General features: G+C 47.1%; 1 protein-coding gene across 1 annotated transcript in view; it reads left to right on the top strand.

Annotated features, from left to right (window-relative positions):
• Positions 1–4,828: 4,828 nt before the first annotated feature.
• Positions 4,829–20,625, top strand: part of LOC125433847 (opsin-5-like) — a 90,420-nt gene continuing 74,623 nt past the window's right edge. The window contains exon 1 of the mRNA XM_048498756.1: positions 4,829–4,931. The gene's annotated coding sequence lies outside the window, so the exon portion shown is untranslated. The remainder of the gene's footprint in view (positions 4,932–20,625) is intronic.

Below are 20,625 nucleotides of genomic sequence, written 5' to 3'. Positions count from 1 at the left end.
AGAACTCCAAAGAACTGTGACTAGCCCAAGGTCACTCAGCTGGCATGTGCTGGAGTGCACAAGCTAATCTGGTTCACCAGATAAGCCTCCATAGCTCAAGTGGCAGAGCGGGAAATCAAACCCGGTTCTCCAGATTAGAGTGCACCTGCTGACTACACCATGCTGACTCTCAATACCACGCTGGCTCTCATATTATACTGACTCTCATGCTATATAGTAAAGTGTTATTCACTGGCTGTTGCGGGTTTTCCAGGCTGTGTGGCCATGATCTGGTAGTTTTTACTCCTTACGTTTTGCCTACATCTATGGCTGGCATCTTCACAGGCATGTCACGAGATGCCTCTGAAGATGCCAGCCACAGATGTGGGTGAAACGTTAGGAACAATATCTACCAGACCATGGCCACCCAGCCCAGAAAACCCAAAAAGCGAGTTGATTCTGGCCGTGAAAGCCTTTAACAACATGTTGTATTTCACTCTCACAACTTCCACCATCATGCAGAGGGTTCCAGCCCTGGCATCTCCAGTTAGAAAGATCAGCCAATAAGTCCCCTAAAAGAACCGAGACCCTGAACAGCCACCGTCACCACTCTGAATGAACAAGACTGAGCTGGGTGGGCCAGTGGTCTGATTCCCTGTAAGGCAACATCATGTATTTATCACCTTTGGGGAAGTCTTAAGGACTGCCAGAAAAGGGAGAGGTGGGAAAGGGATTGTAATCAGGGATTGTAGCATCCGGCTACATTTATTGATTTTTTAAAAAAACACACACTCAAATTGGCCAGAGGTGTATCTAGGGCCAGAGGTGTATCGAGGGAAAATGTATCCTGGTGCAAAATCTGAGTTTTTCCCCCTCCCCTCCTGGTTTGGGATGTTGCCCTCCCCCACCATGACCAAACAACTTTTTTGCACCAGGTCTTGAAGTCAGTGTATGGACTTAGGGGGAAGGAGGAGGGGTGCGGGGTGATTTTCTGCCCCCCACGTGACTAAATGGCCGCAGCCTGGGGTCATTTGACTGTCCCCCTGGGTACTACGCCCCTGGTTAGGGCTGTGTGTGACTGGCCTAAGGTCACCCAGCAGCTTTCCATAGCTCATGTAGGGATTCAAACCTGGGTTTCCCAAATCCTTGTTTGACCCCTAAACCATTACACTATGCTGACTTTCTGCTATGAGCTCTAGAAATGCTAAAAAGATCCAAGGGGCATGAAAATCATACCTTTTGCTTTGTATTCCCTACTTCTCATTCAAGAAGTGTGGGTTAGGGTTGAGAGGGTTGGTTGTGGCTATTCATCAGTGCAAGACCCATGCACTTTGCTTGTACTCAACAGTGCCCTCTTTTTAGCAGGTTGTTAGAAGTTCCATATTGTTATCCTATTAAGCTTAGAGATTATTGTGAGTGAAAGGTCTCGCCAACAGCCTGGGTTTCCTTATTCTGATTCACATTGGCCAATGTTCTCTTTTTAAATTACAGTGGAACCTCGGTTTTCATTGGGAATCTGTCCGAAAAGAATGGATGAAAACCGAAATCAGTGAAAACCGAGGCAAACTTTTCCAAAGGAATCAATGTAAATCCAATTAATCCGTTCTAGGCACTCCAAAAAACATACCAAAAACACATTTTTGGAGAATAAACATAGTGTTTAATGTGGAAAACAGTAACAAACAACAACACTAGGACCAGCTTCAGAGCCAGTGGACCAATGTCGCACCAGAAAGCTGTCCCAAGAGGTCTGTTTCTGATTCTTTTAAGATTTGTCTGAAATGGGGAAAGGAATTGTCATTAAACAAGTTGCAGACACAGTCTGCAACAGCTTTGTCCGGGTGATTTTTCTCCACAAACCCCTGCACCTTACTGCAAATCTATGAAAACCGAGGCAAAGCGATGAAAACCAAGACAAATTTTTCACTGACAAAATCGATGAAAACCGAAACCGATGAAAATCAAAGGCAATGAAAACTGAGGTTCCACTGTATTAATTTTCATAGTCTACGGTAGAGCTTTGTGAACTGAATGACTGTAGACCAATGTCATGTAGGAAAGGCAGAGTAGTGGAGAATCTAGCATATTGGATATGAAATGAAGGGGATTGGATTTGAATCCTTGCGTAAACACAGAGGCATATCTTGGGAAAATGTCACCCAGTGCAAAATCTCAGTTTTCCACATACACCCCACCTTCATATGGGTGGCCGCCCTCCCCCACCATGACCAAACAACATTTTTGCACCAGGTCATCAGGGAAGGAGAAGGGGTTTGAGGGCAATTTTCCACCCCCCCCACACACATGATTAAATGGCCGCAGCCCAGGGACATTTGACCCCATATGTCCCCCTGCGCAGTATGTCCCTGCTTAGACATGACAGTCTCAAGGTGATTTTGGCCCTGTCACTATTCTCTGCCTAACCTACCTCAAAGGAGAAGGGCAGTAGAAGCCGTTTGCTTTGTGTAATCCAAAGAACTTCTCACTAATTGTACAGTGCAATCCTAAAATGAGCTACACCTTTCTAAACCCACTGAACTCTGTTTAAGATGACATTGTGAGGCTGTGATCCTACACTTAGTTACCTAGGAGTAACAGAACTTACTTCTGAATATACATGTACAGGATTGCTCTTTAACTGTGTATGTGGCAGAGGAGGGACAATGTTAACTACCAAACCAGAAAAGTAAAACACTCTGCACATGCTCATAGACTCCATCCTCTTTCTCATGACTCATTGAACTTTGGCAGTAATCACAATTCACTGTGTTGACTGGCAATATATAAAAGGCTGCTGAGTGGTGAAGATGCTGAGCTGGAATACATAGGCAGATTTGACATAAGTTAATAGAAAATATGAGAATAATAAGACCTAGATAGGATAGTTCTTTTGCAGAGAAAAATGGTCCCTTCCAACAGGTCTATATACTGCTCCCTTTGCTACTTAATTCATAGCAGAGAGTTGCCCACACCTGTTCAGACTGGATTGATCAGATTTGCTGGATCATTTTTCCCCATCTGGACTTTGGAATGTCTTGGAATGCCGTGGTTGCAGGTGGTAATGGTTACTTGTTATTGTAATGAACAGGCACTTTGCACATCCTCAACAGCACTCTCATCTCAGGATAAAAAGATGCCAGGCCTCCTGGAAATATCTTTTCCCTGTCCTTCTGCCTGATGAGTATAACAATACTTCAAGATGAATCAAGATCTAGCTTGAAAAATCATCCGCCATGACACATTTGTTAGTCTTTTAAGGGCTACAAGACTGGCTGTTGCAGTTTTTCTGGGCTGTGCGGCACTCCACACTTTGCCACGGAGAGGAACACATCTTCCCATGACAAGCCTCTGAAGGTGCCAGCCGTGGATGCGGGTGAAACATTAAGATCTAAAACTGCCAGACCCCGCAGCCCGGCAAGCCCACTCCAGCCAGTTGACTACAACTGTGAAAGCCTTGGACAACACATTGCTACAAGATTCTTGGTAGGACCGTGCCATGTCACTGCCCTGATACTTGCGAGAATGTTACTGACAAATGCTGGGAACAAACGACATCAAACTGGAACAGTTTCTCAGTGGAAACACAAATGACAGAACTGTGCTCTATCTCTAAACTAATTCCATTTAAAGAAAGAAATCCCACTCCAAACCCGAAGGCAGGGTCCACTGGTTAATTTCTGTTAAGAGGAGACTCAGACTGAGATATTAGGAAGGGAATTCAACTGGATATGCCAAAAATGAAAACTCATTTTCTCAAGATTTGACACGGGGCCATTAGAATAACCGCGAAGCATCACAATGTTTCTTTTTTAAAATTAAAACCGGTCGTTGGTGGTGAGAAAAAAAAATCCGGCCCAACTTAAAACGCTTCGGTTCCAAATAGAAAAGACGCAAAGCTCTGCGTCAGTCGAGAAACTGAAGCCTCGCTCTTCGACTGGCTCTCCGAGACCTAAACACGTTCAAGCCCTGCTGCGACCCACTCGCCAAGAGCGCACGGGACCGCAACTTGATCCAATCCATCCGCTAGATTAACCCACCCAACCTCTTGCAACCGGTTGCGAAGGTGTTCCTGAGTTACCGGCCAGGAAATGTCCAAAAATATACTTTTAGCACAGGTATTTTCAGAAAAGCTGGAGCATGGCAGGGTCTAACCTCTTCGGAGCTGGGGCGGGGGTGGGGGGTGGGAGGAGGATCTAAACCCCAAGCCTTCTTTCCAAACTCTCGCTCATTCATTCATTCATTCATTCATTTTTTCGAGTTATTCCCCCCCCCCACACACACACACACACGCCGGAGCGGCTTCCAATACCACATAAAGACAATTTGCAAATAAATATCATTTAAAATGATCAGACACCAGAAACAAGATAACAGCCCTTGGTAACGCAGTTAGCCTAAGGCGCGAAAACAGTCCCAAACCACTAGAGAGCCCCAGATGTGTGTCCCCCCCTCCCCAGTTCCCAGTGGCAGGATAGCCCTGGGCCACCTCGCCCTCCCCGGCGCCCCCTCCCCTCGCCCGCCCCACGGCGGGCTGTCCTGCCGGCGCCTCTCTCTCTCTCGCCCCCCACCCCCCTGCGCCTGGTCCCTCCCCGCCTGGCGTGGTCCCGACACTCACCCGCCGCCGCTCTCCGTGGGTGGCAGCCAGGCGGGCGGGCGGAGGGGGAGGCAGGGCTGCGTGCGCCTCGCTCCCGCCGCCGCCGCCACACAGTCCGGCGCCGCAGCCCCGGTGGCTGCAGCCCGCCCGCCCGCCGAGCGCTGTCCGCCCCCTCGTGGTGCTGAACCGCCGCCCCGCGCCCTCCGCTCTCTTCTGCCGGCGCCGGGTGCAGGAGGGCGGCCAGGGAGCCGGCCATGGGCGCCGCCGCTGCAGCCCGCCGAAGTTTGCCGGTGCCCCGGAGCGAGCCCAGCTGAGAGAGGAAGCCTCCCCAAGCCTCCCGCCTCTCCGCACGGAGAAGGTAAAGGGCTGCCGCGGTGGGTGCGGGGGTGAGGGGAGGAGAGGGGAACGGCGCGGGGAGCATTGGGGGGGGGGAAGAGAGGGAGCCCACCGAAGGAGCAGGGTCTGACCTCCAAACGCTCCCCCACCCCAACAAAAGGCAAGGAAGAACCTCAAAGTGCTCTATATACTATATACTTATCCCAACACCCCACTCCCCGGCGGAGTTGCGCGTGTCTGCAAAGTGCTGTCAAGTCGCCCCCGACTTATGGCGGCCTCTTCTGGGGTTTTCCAGGCAAGAAACGAACAGAGGTGTTTTGCCGTTGCCTGCCTTTGCATAGCAACCCTTGGTGGTCTCCCACGCAAGGACTCAGCAAGGCTGACCCTCCTCAGCTTCTGAGCCCTGGCCACATTGGGCTAGCCTGGGCCACATGTGGAGTTAGTTCGAGCTTAAACCCAGACTGGAGTAACTCTGCATAGGATGGCAGAGCTACACCAGCCTGACTCCCTTGAACCGTCGCCATCCATCAATCACCCTGCTGGTTGTCAGAACAGATCAAGAGGGGGCAAAAGGGATGTATCCTCACCTTTGAATGGGGGTTAAAGAATGGATTGTGTGTGGGGGGGGGAGGGGGGGTTCTAGCCCTCTGAGGGGCCAGGGTTAGGAAAAGTTATTCCAGCTGAATGTGTGCAAAGAGTAAGGAGTACACTCCTTTTCTGTGTAGGTGGTTGGCCACAGAACATTCTAGCCCTCCAGGCAGGAGGATTCACACACAAGACCGTGTGGATGTACTGCTAAAGCTGTGGGATAGGTTTTTTTTTAAATCAGGAACTACACATCTTTCCCTCAAACACTCCCCCCCACACACACACACACAAGAGAACCAGTGTTGTGTAGTGTAGGGGCTAGTGTGTCAAGCTAGAACCTAGATTCGAATCCCCACTCAGCTAGGAAGCTCACTGAATGATCTTGGGTCAATTGCTTTTGCTCAACCTGACCTACCTCACAGGGCTGTTGTGAGGACAAAACGGAGTGGGAAGGATGATCTATGCCACCCTGATTTCCTTGGGTGGAAGGTGGGATTTTTTTTTAAAAAAGAGGAATATTTAAATAAGATGTCAGTCCAACTCCTTCTTGGCGAAGCCTTCTCTTACTCAAACAAGGCTTGCGTACGTAAGAAAATGCAGCTAGAGGCCAGTGCGTGAGACTGGAGGAGAATCCTTTGGCACGACAATGAATTGTGTGTGGGAGTGCACATGAATTTATGCGAGACGGGAAAAACCCTCCGCAGCAGGTGCCGAGCCTTCTGCCAGAAGATCTGTGTGCGTGGAGACTCTGCGACTCGCCACAGAAGGAGTACATAATGCACAGTGAGATACCCCAGAGAAAACAGGGGCTATGTGCAGCCTCCCCCCCCCCCACCAGTGGAGGGATGTTGTGCTTCCTTCTTCCCCATTACTGGTGCTAATTTTTGGAAGTAGGAGCTGCTGGCTGGAATTCAGGCATGCAGTATAGGGGAGGGGGGGATTTCAGTTTCTCCCCTCAAAATAAAAAGATGCAAATTGGACAGATGCGGGACTTTGAAATGCTCCCACAAGGCAGTGAGTTGAGAGGCCGGCGATAGGGAACCCCTATGAGGTTGGAGGTTGTGGGATTCCCTCTTCCAGCTATCTGCCCCCCCCCCTCCCACATTCCATCTAAAGCAAATTTCCCCTGCCCAACCAAGCAGGATTCTTTTATGAAAGAGATTCCTTTAGAGAAGATTTGGTGTGGGGGTGACATGAAGTTCATTGAAACTCATCAGTCAGAAAGGGGGGGAATGTTTGTATCATTTGCATGAACGTGTTTGTACCTAAGAGATTCCCCACCCCCCGACACACATACGCACATCAGAGCAAGTGTGTCTCATCCCTTCAAAAGTTATGCTGCTTCAAGCAAGAGCTTTCTCTGCGTGTCTGTCCCCAAAACAAAACATTCAGTGTGAGATTTCTTGCACCAGAATCGGAAGGCAATGAGATACATTTCAGGTCAGGTGCTTAGTACCGGAGCTGATGTAGTGCTTAGAGCATCTAATTATGACCCAAGTTCAACTCAGTTCTGAAGCTCACTGGGTGACTTTGGGACCCTCCTACCTCACAGGACTGTCGTGAGGAAGAGAAAAATGGAGAGAGCCCCTGAGTGCCTCAGAAGAAGGGAGGAGAGAAACAGCATGTGAACAATGTGTATGGGAGACTTACGGTGCAATCTCGAGCAGAGTTTTACCCATATAGCTCTTTGACTTCGATGGATTTAGAACAATGTGATTCTGTGTAGGGTTGTGCTGTTAGTCTGAGAAGGGGGCTGAATATGAAAGACCCTCGTGACACTAAGTGTAGAGCTGAATGAATCGGGGTGTGTGTGATATTAATATTTTGCTGATCACCGGCTTCAGTGCAAAAAGAAGCTGTTGTGGAAAACACAAGTATTTGGATACAGCCGCAGATCAGGCTTCCTATGGGAGTCTGAAAAACAACAACTTGATTTTCCTTTGTGCGGTAACAAAGAGTGATTCTGCCATGTAATGTATATTCAGCCAGGAGAAGGAACCGAAAAAGTATCTGTCTCCAATGCTTATAGGAGAATCTTTGAGCCTTCCTCCTGCATTGCCTCTGCCTTTCCACAACAGGGACTAGGAACACAAGAGACATTGACAACGCTCCTGAGAAGTGCATGAAGTGGGATTCACCATCCTCCCTCCACAACTTCATAGAATCATAGAACTGAAAGAGACCCCAAGGGCCATCCAGCCCAACCCCCTGCAATGCAGGAACACACAATCAAAGCACTCCTGACAGATGGCCACCCAGCCTCTGTTTAAAAATCTTCAAAGGAGGAGACTCCACTACTGTCCAAAGTAGTATATCCCATGGTCAAACAGCCCTTACTGCCAGGAAGTTCTTCCTAATGTTTAGGTGAAATCTTTTTTCTTGTACCGCGAACCTATTGCTAGTCCTAGTCCAGGGGTAGGGAACCTGCGGCTCTCCAGATGTTCAGGAACTACAATTCCCATCAGCCTCTGTCAGCATGGCCAATTGGCCATGCTGGTAGGGGCTGATGGGAATTGTAGTTCCTGAACATCTGGAGAGCCGCAGGTTCCCTACCCCTGTCCTAGTCTCTGGAGCAGCAGAAACCAAGCTTACTTCCTCTTCAACATGACACCCCTTCTGATATTTTTAAACATGGCTACCCTGTCACCCCTTAACTTTCTCTTCTCCGGACTAAACCTACTCAGCTCCCTAAGCCCTTCCTCATAGGGCATGGAATCCAGACCTTTAAAAAAACTTAGGTTTTCATATGCGATACAGAAACTGCTCAGAACATTGTTGGGTGTGCGATATTCCCATTCAGAGAGGGAACTTGCTCTGTGAGAGACTGCTATGAAAGTCTGTGTGGGCGGCATGTGCGTGATGTGGGGTGCGCACGGAGGTGCTTGAGCGTTTGTGCACATTCTTGAGGCTGACATCTCTTCTCCCCGGAACAAAGGCTCCACGGGAAGGGAACTCTTATTTCCTCTTGTGGTTCTCTCCCACCACACAGGATCACTCAGGGCCATTTCTGACGTCACGTTTTCAGAGGAAGAGACTTGGAAAAACGTCACTGCAGAAATGGGGGGGGGGGGAATCTACGTGGACTCTGCAGGAATTGGCTGCTTTCTGCTCTTTCCTGCAAAATCGGGACGTGACAGATTTCTACCAGACCTCAATGCATATGCAGTAATATGGAGGAGTGGGGAAAATGTATGCACTAAACAGAAAGGGCTTAATCTTGAAAGGTTGTGCATATCAGTAAGAAAAAGACCTTCTAATGCAGTGGTTCTCAACCTTCCTAATGCCGCAACCCTTTAATACAGTTCCTCATGTTGTGGTGACCCCCAACCCTAACATTTATCCAGTTTACTGATGGAGAACACTGATGCAGAGAGTCTTAGGCGACCTCTGTGAAAGGGTAATTGGACCCCCAAAGGGTTGCAATCCACAGGTTGAGAACCGCTGTTCTAATGGGTATTACCTGAGATAAATTGATGGGGTTTTTTTGTTTGTTGTCAAATTGCCACCGACATGGGGTTTTCAAGGCACAAGACGTTCAGAAGTGTTTGCCATTGCCTGCCTCTCTATAGAAATCCTGTACTTTTTTGGTGGTCCCCCATCCAAATACTAACCAGAGCCAATCTTGCTAAGCATCTGAGAGCTGGTGAGATCAGGCTAGCCTTGATTATCTAAATTAGGGCAAATTGATGGAATGGGTGTAGGGTATTTGGGGTCTAATCCAGTGATCACTGTGAAAGAGAGATGGATGGAGTGGCTTGTATCCTACCACTCTGCTCAGCCAATCAGAAGCCTCCCTCTGCCCCAAAGAACCTTTCTCCAATAAAAATGGCTTTTCTGCCACTGGAGGAATGCTTTCTGGACAGAGGACAGTTTCAACATTGGCTGAACGGAGAGATAGGATACAAGCCGGAGAGCCTTTACATCAGTGGTTCTCAACCTTCCTAATTTAATACAGTTCCTCATGTTGTGGTGACCCCCAACCCTAACATTTATCCATTTTACAGATGGAGAACACTGATGCAGAGAGTCTTAGGTGACCCCTGTGAAAGGGTCATTCGACCCCCAAAGGGGTCCCGACCCCCAGGTTGAGAACCGCTGCTTTCCATAGAGTGAAGAATGAGGTTCTCAAAGCCTACCAAAATTTTATGTTTCACTCATGCCTTCCCCAGCCTGATGCTACATGATCACACGTGCTTTCGGGAGTTCCAAGCTGAGCCCTTGGTTTCCAGGAGTGTGTGGGCCCAATTCTGATTGGGACCATGGTGTGAGGGAAGAGAGGCATAAGCATTACCCATGCACCATTTTCTTGACCTGGGATGGCCTTGGGGAGCTGCTACTTGTTCTGTTGGGTAAATATGTGTGTTGTTTATCAGTACCCAATGGCTGTGACCCAAATGGTCTCTGCCTGGGACACGTAACCCCACATGTCCCCGCGGGCGCTATGCCACTGGATTTTCTCAGTAGGCAAAGAGTGACCATTTCAGGTTAGCAAAATGTTATGATTGTGATCCCAATTGTGATCCCAATTGGCCTGGGAATTAAGTTCTCATTCAGAGCTCAAAAGGCGTTTCTGATCATGCAGACCCAAGAAGGTTGCAAAGAAAATGTCATGTGTCGCTGGGTCCTCAGTTTTCAGCACCCAGACCCCCATGCTATGTAAAAGCAAGAGCCAGAGTTCAGATCTGGTGTTGTGTCACGCTGGTACATTTGTCCATGCACGTGTTGCAGTTGCCCCAGATTCATATCGTGCACCTATTTTCTAAAGCTGTGAAACGAGCAGAGAATTTCAGGTGATTATTTATCTGCCTTCAACCAACAAACTGATTGCATTTCATTAAACCTGCATTCCTCCCAACCACCAATGTGGGTGTGTTGGGGAGATATCAAAAGGAATGTGAGACAACTTGCAATTTTAATGAATAAAAGCCGATACTCTTTGCTAGAAGGAAAAACCATCGTTCCTATTTGCTTTCCCTTCCTCTTCTGTTTCGCCAGAGCCTCACAAAAGAAGAACCAATCAACACTGCCTCTTAACACATCCCATCATTGATTAAACTGTTTCCCCTATTTAATCCAATGAAGATTTAGTGGAGAGAGTGTCCACATAGGCCACAGAGCGCTAAGTTCAACTCCCCACTAAGCCGTGAACCTCTTTGAGTTGGTCATTTCTCTAACAGGGTACAATGGGATTCCCGCCCCCTTTCCATGAATGCCACACTGCACTCTTAAACAAAGAGTAAGAAACAATTGTGATTTTTAAAAATCACAAATCCCTCATGATTATAGTGCAACAGATTGTAATTGCAGCCTAAAATAGTCTGTCCATGCTATTCTTTCTTCCTTAAAGAAGCCTGGTCTCCTGAAAGCCAACATGGCGCAGTGGTTAAGAGCAGGTGGACTCTAATCTGGAGAACCATGTTTGATTCCCCATGCCTCCACCTGAGCGGTGGACTCTTATCTGGAGAACTGGATCTGTTTCCCAGCTCTTACACACAGAACTTGCTGAATGACCTTGACCTAGTCACAGTTCTGTCAGAACTCTTTCAGCCCCACCTATCTCACCAGATGTCTGTTGTGGGGAATGGAACGGAAAGGAGTTTGTAAGCCCCTCTGAGTCTCCTTACAGGAAAGAAAGGTGGGGTATGAATCCAAATTCCTCTTTTTCTCTTCTTAAAACAAATTCAACAAATTCTTTAAAACCAGCTCATGTTTTGGTGACCATCAGTGCTCCATTGGCAATACAGATTCTGCTGGAATGAATCTCTTCACACTCTGGGCAGTTGTGCTCATATGTGTGTAAGAGGCACTTGGGAATGTGGAGTGATATGGTCTAGCCTTGTCAGCTCTCAGAAGCGAAGCAAGATCAGTACTTGGATCGGAGACCATCAAGGAAGGCTCTGCAGAGGACAGCAATGGCAAACCACCTCTGCTTACTTGCCTTGAAAGTCCTTTGTTGGGGTCACCATAAAGTTGTGACTTGACAGCACATACGTGTGGGGTACATATTTTCCAGCTTCAGTACATGATATCAGAAACTGAGTTTTTCAAGCGTATCAGTCTCTGCTCACTAACACTGGAAAATATATGTATTGCCCTTGTCACACAAAAAGGCATATGCATATACTATGAGACTCAAAGGCTGATTCCGCATGGGCCAAAAACAGCGGTGTGAAAATGGTGTGAAAACAGTATAAACCCTTTTACACCATTTTAAACCCTTTTATACCATTTTCACATTGTTTTCACACTGCTGTTTTTGACCCATGCGGAATCAGCCAAAGGTAGAGTGCTCTTCACTGTGTGAGCATGGGGCTCCAATGTAGTAATGACTAAACAGTCCTTGCGGGCTGGTCCTTCACAGATGCCATCAATCGCAGACATCCTTTATTTATTTAGGAGAAAACATTCCAGAGGATTGACTGAACAGGTGGATTACGGGAGGCGTCCAGGGCTGCCTTGTTTGATCTATTGCTTGTCATCGTGTAGCCATGTCAGAGTTCACAGCAGATTCCCCGTTTTTATGAAGTCGCCTTATGCTAAGCCTGGCCATTGTTCATCCAGCTCAAGAGGGCTGCGTGTTCCAGCTAGCTGGGATTTCTGAGGTGGCCAACAGCCGTCTCAAAGCTAAAAGTCGTCAACAGTCTTACAGGCCCACGCAAAAGCCGGAATGAGAAACCAAATCCTGTAATATCTTTGCTCAGGGCCAGCCAAAATGACACAAGGCATTGTGTGAGCTTCTGAGCACACCAGGACTCTTCACGAGGCCAGATGCCACAAACATTTAACAATGAAGGAGCCAGCAGGCAGGTTGTCCTGCTCTGAAAGACCCTGCCTGCTTTTTGGGGAGGGGTGATGGCTCAGTGGTAGAACCTCTGCTTGGTGGGTAGACGGTTAGCATCTCAGTCCTTGCTGTCTACAATTAAAAGGATTAGGTTGGAAGTGATGGGAAAGCCCCTAGAAGAAGAAGAAGGAGGAGGAGGAGGAGGAGGAGGAGGAGGAGGAGTTTGGATTTATGTCCCCCTTTCTCTCCTGTAGGAGACTCAAGGGGGCTTACCATCTCCTTGCTCTTCCCCCCTCACAACAAACACCCTGTGAGGTAGGTGGGGCTGAGAGAGCTCCGAGAAGCTGTGACTAGCCCAAGGTCACCCAGCTGGCGTGTGTGGGAGTGTACAAACTAATCTGAATTCCCCAGATAAGCCTCCACAGCTCAGGTGGCAGAGCGGAGAATCAAATCTGGTTCCTCCAGATTAGATACATGAGCTCTTAACCTCCTACACCACTGCTGCTCCTAGCCTAAGCCTAAGCCTAGCAGCCTAAGACTGCTCTTAGCCCTAGACTAAGACTAGCAGCTGCCAGCCTGAGTAGACAACACTGACCCTGATAGACCAATGGTCGGATTCATTGTAAGGCAGTGGCATGACTTCATGGGATCCTTACAGTTATAACTTCTATGGGTTACGCCTGAAACTTTATACATGCAAAGTGGAGACTTCAGCATGGACCTACAGCCTCTTCTCTCCTGTGTAGGCATGGCATTTCTCTTCATTGTGAAACTCTAGATTTATTAGTGAACAGTCCACCCAACCTTTTTAGAGATATTTGAGGACGGGAGGTGGTCAGGTTTGATTGTGTGAAAAAGTCACTTCTTTAAATTGAAATTGGGGAGGGGGGAGAGAGAAAAACTTACGAGGATCTCTTTGCAGAAGTGGCTTGAGCAATGGAGCAATCACCAAGTTTCACAGCAGATTTGCACACCTACAGAGCACGTGGCCAAGCCATTTTATTTTTTAAAATTGTAATCAGGAATTGTTCTGCACCAGGTAAGAAAGGTCAACATGCGTTCACCCTAAGAGCATTCAACATTCTTACCGGGGTGGCATTCTGCCTCAAAGACACCACCGCCGTGGAGGGCAAGGAAGTGTCATGAAATCCCCTAAAAGGGACAGAACTTGATTTCCTCTCTGAGCAGGCGAGTGCTCACTTTAGATGGTGTGTGGGACACAAATGTCATCAGTGGCCGACTCTCAGCAGCACAGTCCTATGCATGTTTACTCAGAAGTAAGTCCCGTTGTGTACAGTGGGGGCTTACTCTCAGGTATATTTGCACAGGATCGCAGCCTGCAAGAGGCAATAGAGAGGCAAAGTGAAGAGGATAGGCTATAAATAACAAGCCCCTTTGAATCTCGTCCGGAATTATGGAGAGCCTGAAGCTTGGAGGTGGACCCGTGCGTCGCATGCATAAAGTTCCGGCTTAAATCCCTTTGCAGCCAAAGGTTCTCATGTCGGAGGGCTGGGAAAGATCCCAAAATGCTGCTGAACAGACAAAGCTACCATCCTGAGTCAGACCATTGATGTGACAAGGCTGAGATTGTCTGCTCCGGGTGGCAGCTGCTCTTCATGGTCCTAGGCAGAAAGAAGTCTTCCGCATCCCCTCATACCCAGTCCTTTCAACCACATGTGCTGGGGATTGACTCTCTTGGACCCTCAGTGAGAAAAGAAGATGCTCTGTCACTGAGCCATATGCCCCCTCCCCTATGGACAGTCATGGTAGATCAGTGGTTCTCAACCTTCCTAATGCCGTGGCCCTTTAATACAGTTCCTCATGTTGTGGTGACCCCCAACCCTAACATTTATCCATTTTACAGATGGAGAACACTGATGCAGAGAGTCTTAGGCGACCCCTGTGAAGGGGTTGTTTGACCCCCAAAGGGGTCGTGACCCCCAGGTTGAGAACCACTGTGATAGATGAATATGGGGCAGATGGAGCACTGTGATGATGGTCTAAAGCCGTGGTGGCGAACCTATGCCACTCCAGATGTTCACGGACTATAATTCCCATCAGCCCCTGCCAGCATGGCCAATTGAGTGGCAGAGGCTTGTCCGGTGAACCAGATGTGTTTCTGTATTCTTGCATTCCTGGTGGGTGACCTTGGGCTAGTCACAATTCTTTGGAACTCTCTCAACCCCACCTACCTCACCAGGTATCTGTTGTTGGGAGAGGAAGGGAAAGGAGCTTGTAAGCCACACTGAGTCTCCTTTCAGGAGAGAAAGGTGGGATATAAATCCAAACTCCTCCCCCTCTGCTGCTGCTGCTGCAGTTTCTTCTTCTTCTTCTTCTTCTTCTTCTTCTTCTTCTTCTTCTTCTTCTTCTTCTTCTTCTTCTTCTTCTTCTTCTTCTTCTTCTTCTTCTTCTTCTTCTCCTTCTCCTCCTCCTCCTCCTCCTCCTCCTCCTCCTCCTCCTCCTCCTCCTCCTCCTCCTCCTCCTCCTCCTCTTTTGGGGGAAATGGGCATGGTAGTTAGGTAGGAAATCCAAACCCCACACTTAGACTCTTGGTTTAGTACCTCTTGCCTCATTCTCATCTCCTCACAGGGATAAAACAAGAGAGGGAAGAGTCACCCTACACCACCCTGAGTTCTTTGGGAGAAGGACAAGATCCAAATAAATGTAATACATATTCCTGCAAAACCTTTGCAGTCGATGCTCTAAGGTAGTGAGCAGCAGAGGCACACCGTTCTACTTATGGAGGAAGCCCAACCTATTTGCTTCAATGAAGAAACGGCGGTGTCCCCACACATTCAGGAGGACCTTGTCCCACATCCTCATGGCCGTATCCCCCCCCATTTTTTTACATTTGCATCTAGAGGGATGTTCCCCCTTTTATTTTTTTAAGCAGATTTTTCAAGGGGGTCTGAATGCACAGGGTAAACAGGAAGAGATGGGTGATACTCCTTTTCAAACAAGAAAAAAACCCCACAAGGCTCAGAATTGCAGCTGCTTCTTATTGGGTAAAAAAAAAAAAATCCCTGCCGTAAAAAGCCCACAGCAAAATGGGCACATTAAATCCTTGGGTGCTTTTACTTAATGTATTTTTCTGGCAATATTAATTTAACTTCCCCAGATGTAGCGATGTCCGGCGCAAGGTGAATTTAAAGGACCCGCTTTATCGTCTCCTTTCAATGGCACAAACTGACAAATCTCCTTGTTTCCCTACAACTTATTTTGCAGTAAGCGTACCTTACTGTTAATGATAGCTGCCCATCCATCACTCTGATACAGACATGCCTTTCACTGTAATAGCCCAAGTGATAGATGAGCACCTTAGAAATGACTCCGGCATAACCATAAAAACAGACACATCTGACGTAATCTATCAGAAATAAAACTTCATCTCCAGAATTATTATTTTTTTTTGGCCAACCTGGTTTTACATCAAACATGCACACACATATACACGAGAACAAAAACATACTTGCTGCTTTGAAACAAAGGATGAAATGGCAGCAGAGAGCACTGGGAAGGAAGAAACAGTCAGATTTCACAATCTTTGCTAAAGAAGCATACACTGGCCAAAGAGTACCAGGTGCTGGATTTATAGGACTAGATTTCCTGACATTGTTTTTGGCCTTACAAAAGCGATTGGCAAGGTTCAATTTGACTGATATGCCATTATTGAGAAAAGGGGGTTTACTGCACTATAGAGAGCAAGCGTGGTGTAGTAGTTAAGAGCAGGTGCATTCTAATCTGGAAAACTGGGTTTGATTCCCTGCTCTGTCACTTGAGCTGTGGAAGCTTATCTGGTGAACTAGATTAGCTTGTTCACTCCAACACATGCGAGCCAGATGTGGGCTAGTCACAGCTCTATGGAGCTCTCTCAGCTCCACCTATTTCATAGGGTGTTTGTTGGGGGGGGGGGGAAGGAGTTTGTAAGTCCCTTTGAGTCTCCTTGCAGGAGAGAAAGGGGGAATATAGATCCAACTCTTCTTCTTCTTCTTCTTCTTCTTCTTCTTCTTCTTCTTCTTCTTCTTCTTCTTCTTCTTCTTCTTCTTCTTCTTCTTCTTCTTCTTCTTCTTCTTCTTCTTCTTCTTCTTCTTCTTCTTCTTCTTCTTCTTTTCAGTTAAAAATTATCTTCTAAGTTCTGGTGGCAGGGACAGCAAGGAAGGGGGCCCTTGTGCACTCTCTGCCTAGGACTCCCCAAATCCTGGAACTAGCCTTGGATGGCTGCCTTAGATAGAAGGTCTGGAATGGTAGATTTGGGGGTCAGCATGAGAAGGACAGATGTCTGATCCTTGGAGCACCATCTTTTGGGATGGCTCAATTAAAGGCTATTCAAGAGGTTCAGAAGTGCCAGAGCTGTCTGATTTCAGATGGCCTTTGTCTTCTGTCTAGGTTTTTAACAATCATTTGGTCTGCAGATATGAGAAGACTATAGCAGTAAGGATGCATCAGTGTTATCACAGGCTCACAGTTAACTGACAGTTAATTAAGACACAGTTGAAGGTGTTGTTAGAAAGTTGGTGACCATATGGCGGCTCTTGCCCGTCCCTCCCAACATGGCTTGGGGTATATGAAACTATCTTAACCTGAATCAATCCATGGATACTAATAGCTCAGTGGTGTCTCTGCTGCGTCAGCTGTAGGGCTGACAAGAATACTGGAGAAAAAGAAATCCTGTGAAGCTTTTAATGGCATGGAGGTCAACAAGATCACCTGACCATCAGCATCCGATTAAGCCTTTATTGAAGGGACAAGATGCTTTTTGTATTGTCGAAGGCTTTCACGGCCGGAATCACTGGGGTGCTGTGTGGTTTCCGGGCTGTATGGCTGTGTTCTAGCAGCATTCTCTCCTGACGTTTCACCTGCATCTGTGGCTGGCATCTTCAGAGGATCTGATAGTAGGAAAGCAAGTGGAGTATATATACCTGTTGGAGTGTCCAGGGTGGGGGAAAGAACCATTGTCTGTTAAGAAGTAAAGGGTGCAATTAGCAAGCTAGATTTACATGTGTTGAGTGATATCCACCCATTAGCATGTGAGTAATAATGAAGATAGCAAGGTGACTAGGTGAGGGCATCTGAATAGAAGTAGCCTGTCCTTTGATCCCTTTGATTGTATTACTGCCTATAGTCATCCTGTGTTTACTGCCTATAGTCATCCAGATGCAGGCGAGACATCGGGAGAGAATGCTGCTAGAACATGGCCACACAGCCCGGAAACCACACAGCACCCAAGCTTTTTCTCTGGGCTGTTGGTTTTTCTCAGCTGTGCTGACTGAAATTCTTCAGCTGCCAGAGAAGAATTGAACTTGGGACCCTCAGCATGCAAAACAAGCGCTCTGTCTCTGAGCCACAGTCCTGGCCCAGCTTATGCAGAGAGAACTAACCAGCGGAAAGCACGCTGTGTTAATTAGCAGGTAGCAAGGTGCAATTTGGATTTTCTGCCTGAGGAGTTCCCTGCTTTCCTCTTGCCCGTTTCAAAGGCTCTCTTAACATCGATTTAGCCAGTGTTTATCAATGTTTCCTGAATTGGTGGACGCCTGCAGTTTGCCTCTTGTTCAGCCTCTTCAGAGGAGAGCAAACACAAAAGTCCCTAAAATCAGAATCTGGGAAATTACTAGACTAGAACTAAATAAAGGTTATTTCCAATGAGGGTAATGAGGCTACATATTTTATGTATTTATTGCAATGAGAGCCACTGCATAGATTGTAAAGCTTTAGAGGGTGTTTTTTCCCCCCTCAGTTTGGGATATAATATGGTCTGAAGGCACAGAATTCTGCAGTGCGCCAGCCAGCGATCTACAGCAGAATGGGAGACTGCCTAGGAACTTTCAGATTTTGCTTTGGGTCCCATGGAGGAAAAGCAGGATACAAATGCATTTAAAGAACTGGGAGCCCCTGATTTTTATGAAATGTTGAAGAAAGGCATAAAGCAGTATTCATCCTGAGGGAAAAGCCAGCGATCTTTCTCACTGAATGATGGTGCTTTCCAATGCATTGGGGTTTTTTTTTGTTTGTATCCTGCTTTTTTTCCCCCAGCGTGGACCCCAAGTGGTGTACCACATTGCTCTTCCCTCCTCCACTTGTGACATCCTTGAGAAGTAGATCCGGCTGAGACTGTGTACCTGGCCCAAGGTAACCCAGAGGGCTTCCATGGCAAAGTGAGGATTTCAGTCTGGTTTTTGCAGATCTTAGGCCCCTTCTGCACATGCAGAATAATGCACTTTCAATCCACTTTCACAATTGTTTGCAAGCGGATTTTGCTATTCCGCACAATAAAACCCAGCTGCAAAATGCATTGAAAGTGGATTGAAAGTGCATTATTCTGCATGTGCGGAAAGGGCCAACCTCTGCACCATACCGGTTAACTGACTGTCTTATGAAACTCTGTACTTTTATCAAGCTCTTGGACTTCCAAATCAGTGGTGGGATTCAGCAGGTTTGCACCACTTTGACAGAACCGGTTGTTAAAATGGTGCTTGTAAACAACCAGTTGTTAAATTATTTGAATCCCACCACCGGAAACAGTTGTTAAATTATTTGACTCCCACCACCGGAAACAGTTGTTAAATTATTTGAATCCCACCACTGCCCCAAATCCTGTTAGTAACTCTTCCCAGTTTTTACTCGAGGTATGCGATGTTCCCTCATCCAGTTTGGTATCCACTGGAATGAAACAGTGGCCAGGGCAAAGGAAGCCAGTATATCCATCTGCTCCAGATCAGTGGTAGTATATATACTGTGTATGCACAAGGTCCCAAGTTCAATTCCTAGTATCTGCAATTAAAATATATCAGGTTGTAAGTGTGGGGAAAATGTCTGAGAGCCCCAGTGAGTCAGATAATCCATTCATGTGTATGTTTAGCTGACTAAAAGGAAGGGTTTTGGCAGATGTCATCTTTGCTTCACAAGTTACATCTGATAAAATTCTGTTTTCTCTACACTGTTATTAAATACACAGAAGTCTTGTCTTGTTTGATCAGATCCCCCTAGAAACTATTGATTTATAAAGCTTTTATTTCAAGGAACCCATGTGAAGATGCAGTTGCATGTGGAAAGGTATGGTATAGCTCTGCATCATTAGGCCGTGGAAGGTAAGCAAGGTTTGTTCTCAGATGGAGAACCACCAAGGAAGACTCTGCAGAGGAAGGCAATGGGAAACCATCTCTTGCCTTCTTGCTGAGGTTGCTGTGAGTCAGCTGTAGCATAATGGCACAGACAGACAGACATGAAGATGGTGAAGGCTGATAGGCCCATCAGTTATGGTTGTCAGTTAACAAAACAAAGCTGGCCCACTTCACTCCTGTGCTTTGACCTGGTTTTGGACCACGGTACTTCCTGCATTGCAGGGGGTTGGACTTGATGGCCCTTGGGGTCTCTTCCAACTCTATGATTCTATTTCCTGCTTTCCCACGTAAACCTAGCCATGCACTTAACTGATCAGGAGCAGATCTATTCTGCATCCTCTTTCCCTCCCCCTCAATCAATAGTGCTGTGTGTGGTTACACAACAGGGCCTTCTTGGTAGCGGCGACAAGGCTTTGAAATCCTCTGTCCCATGAGGATCACTTTGCCACATCCCCTTTAAAATTTTTAGAAAGTTGGTTAAAGCCATTCTGTTTGGGAAGCCTTGTTTGTTGGAACCTTGAGTTGATTATTAAAGTTTAGTATAACCGGTCTTTTTGTATAGGGTTTTAGACTACTGTTCTGCACATCCCCCTCCAAGTAACTCTGTTGGAGGTGCCCTGTTCTCGGCTGGGACAGAAAGGTCGAGACACAAGCCAGTCTTAACAGTTCTAATAATGGCTTTATTAATAGAGAAAAAGAAGACTCTAACTCCTCCCAGGCTCTAACTAATGGGAGTACGTGCTTGTCTTCAGGATGATAGGAGCTGCAGACTGTGTCCTTTTCTGGCTGCTTTCAGATGGATCACCGTCTCTTGCTTCCTCACGGCTCTGTTGGTCTTGGTCTTTGCTCTAGCTGCTGATAAACTTAGATTGCTCTCTTAGACCACCATATGGACATATGGACTCCTTTTTGGATCACCATATGGACACATGAACGTCATGAATATTAAGGGACCCCAGCTTCCCTTAGCACCTCTTTGAGACTGACTGACTAACTAAAAACAGGGGGATGCTAGGTAAGGAGAGGAAATTGCCTACTGGCAAAAGTCTTAAAGGGGCAGGGACTAAGGCCCCTTCAGCACACGCAGAATAATGCATTTTCAATCCACAACAGTTTTCAAGTGGATTTTGCTTTTTCGCACAGCTACAAAGAGCATTGAAAGCGAATTGAAAGCGCATTATTCTGCATGTGCGGAAAGGGCCTAACTAAAATACCCTCCCAAGGAAGAC

Source organism: Sphaerodactylus townsendi, linkage group LG05 (genome assembly GCF_021028975.2).
Source record: "Sphaerodactylus townsendi isolate TG3544 linkage group LG05, MPM_Stown_v2.3, whole genome shotgun sequence".
Taxonomy (NCBI): domain Eukaryota; kingdom Metazoa; phylum Chordata; class Lepidosauria; order Squamata; family Sphaerodactylidae; genus Sphaerodactylus; species Sphaerodactylus townsendi.
This window is presented reverse-complemented; position numbering and strand designations above follow the sequence as displayed.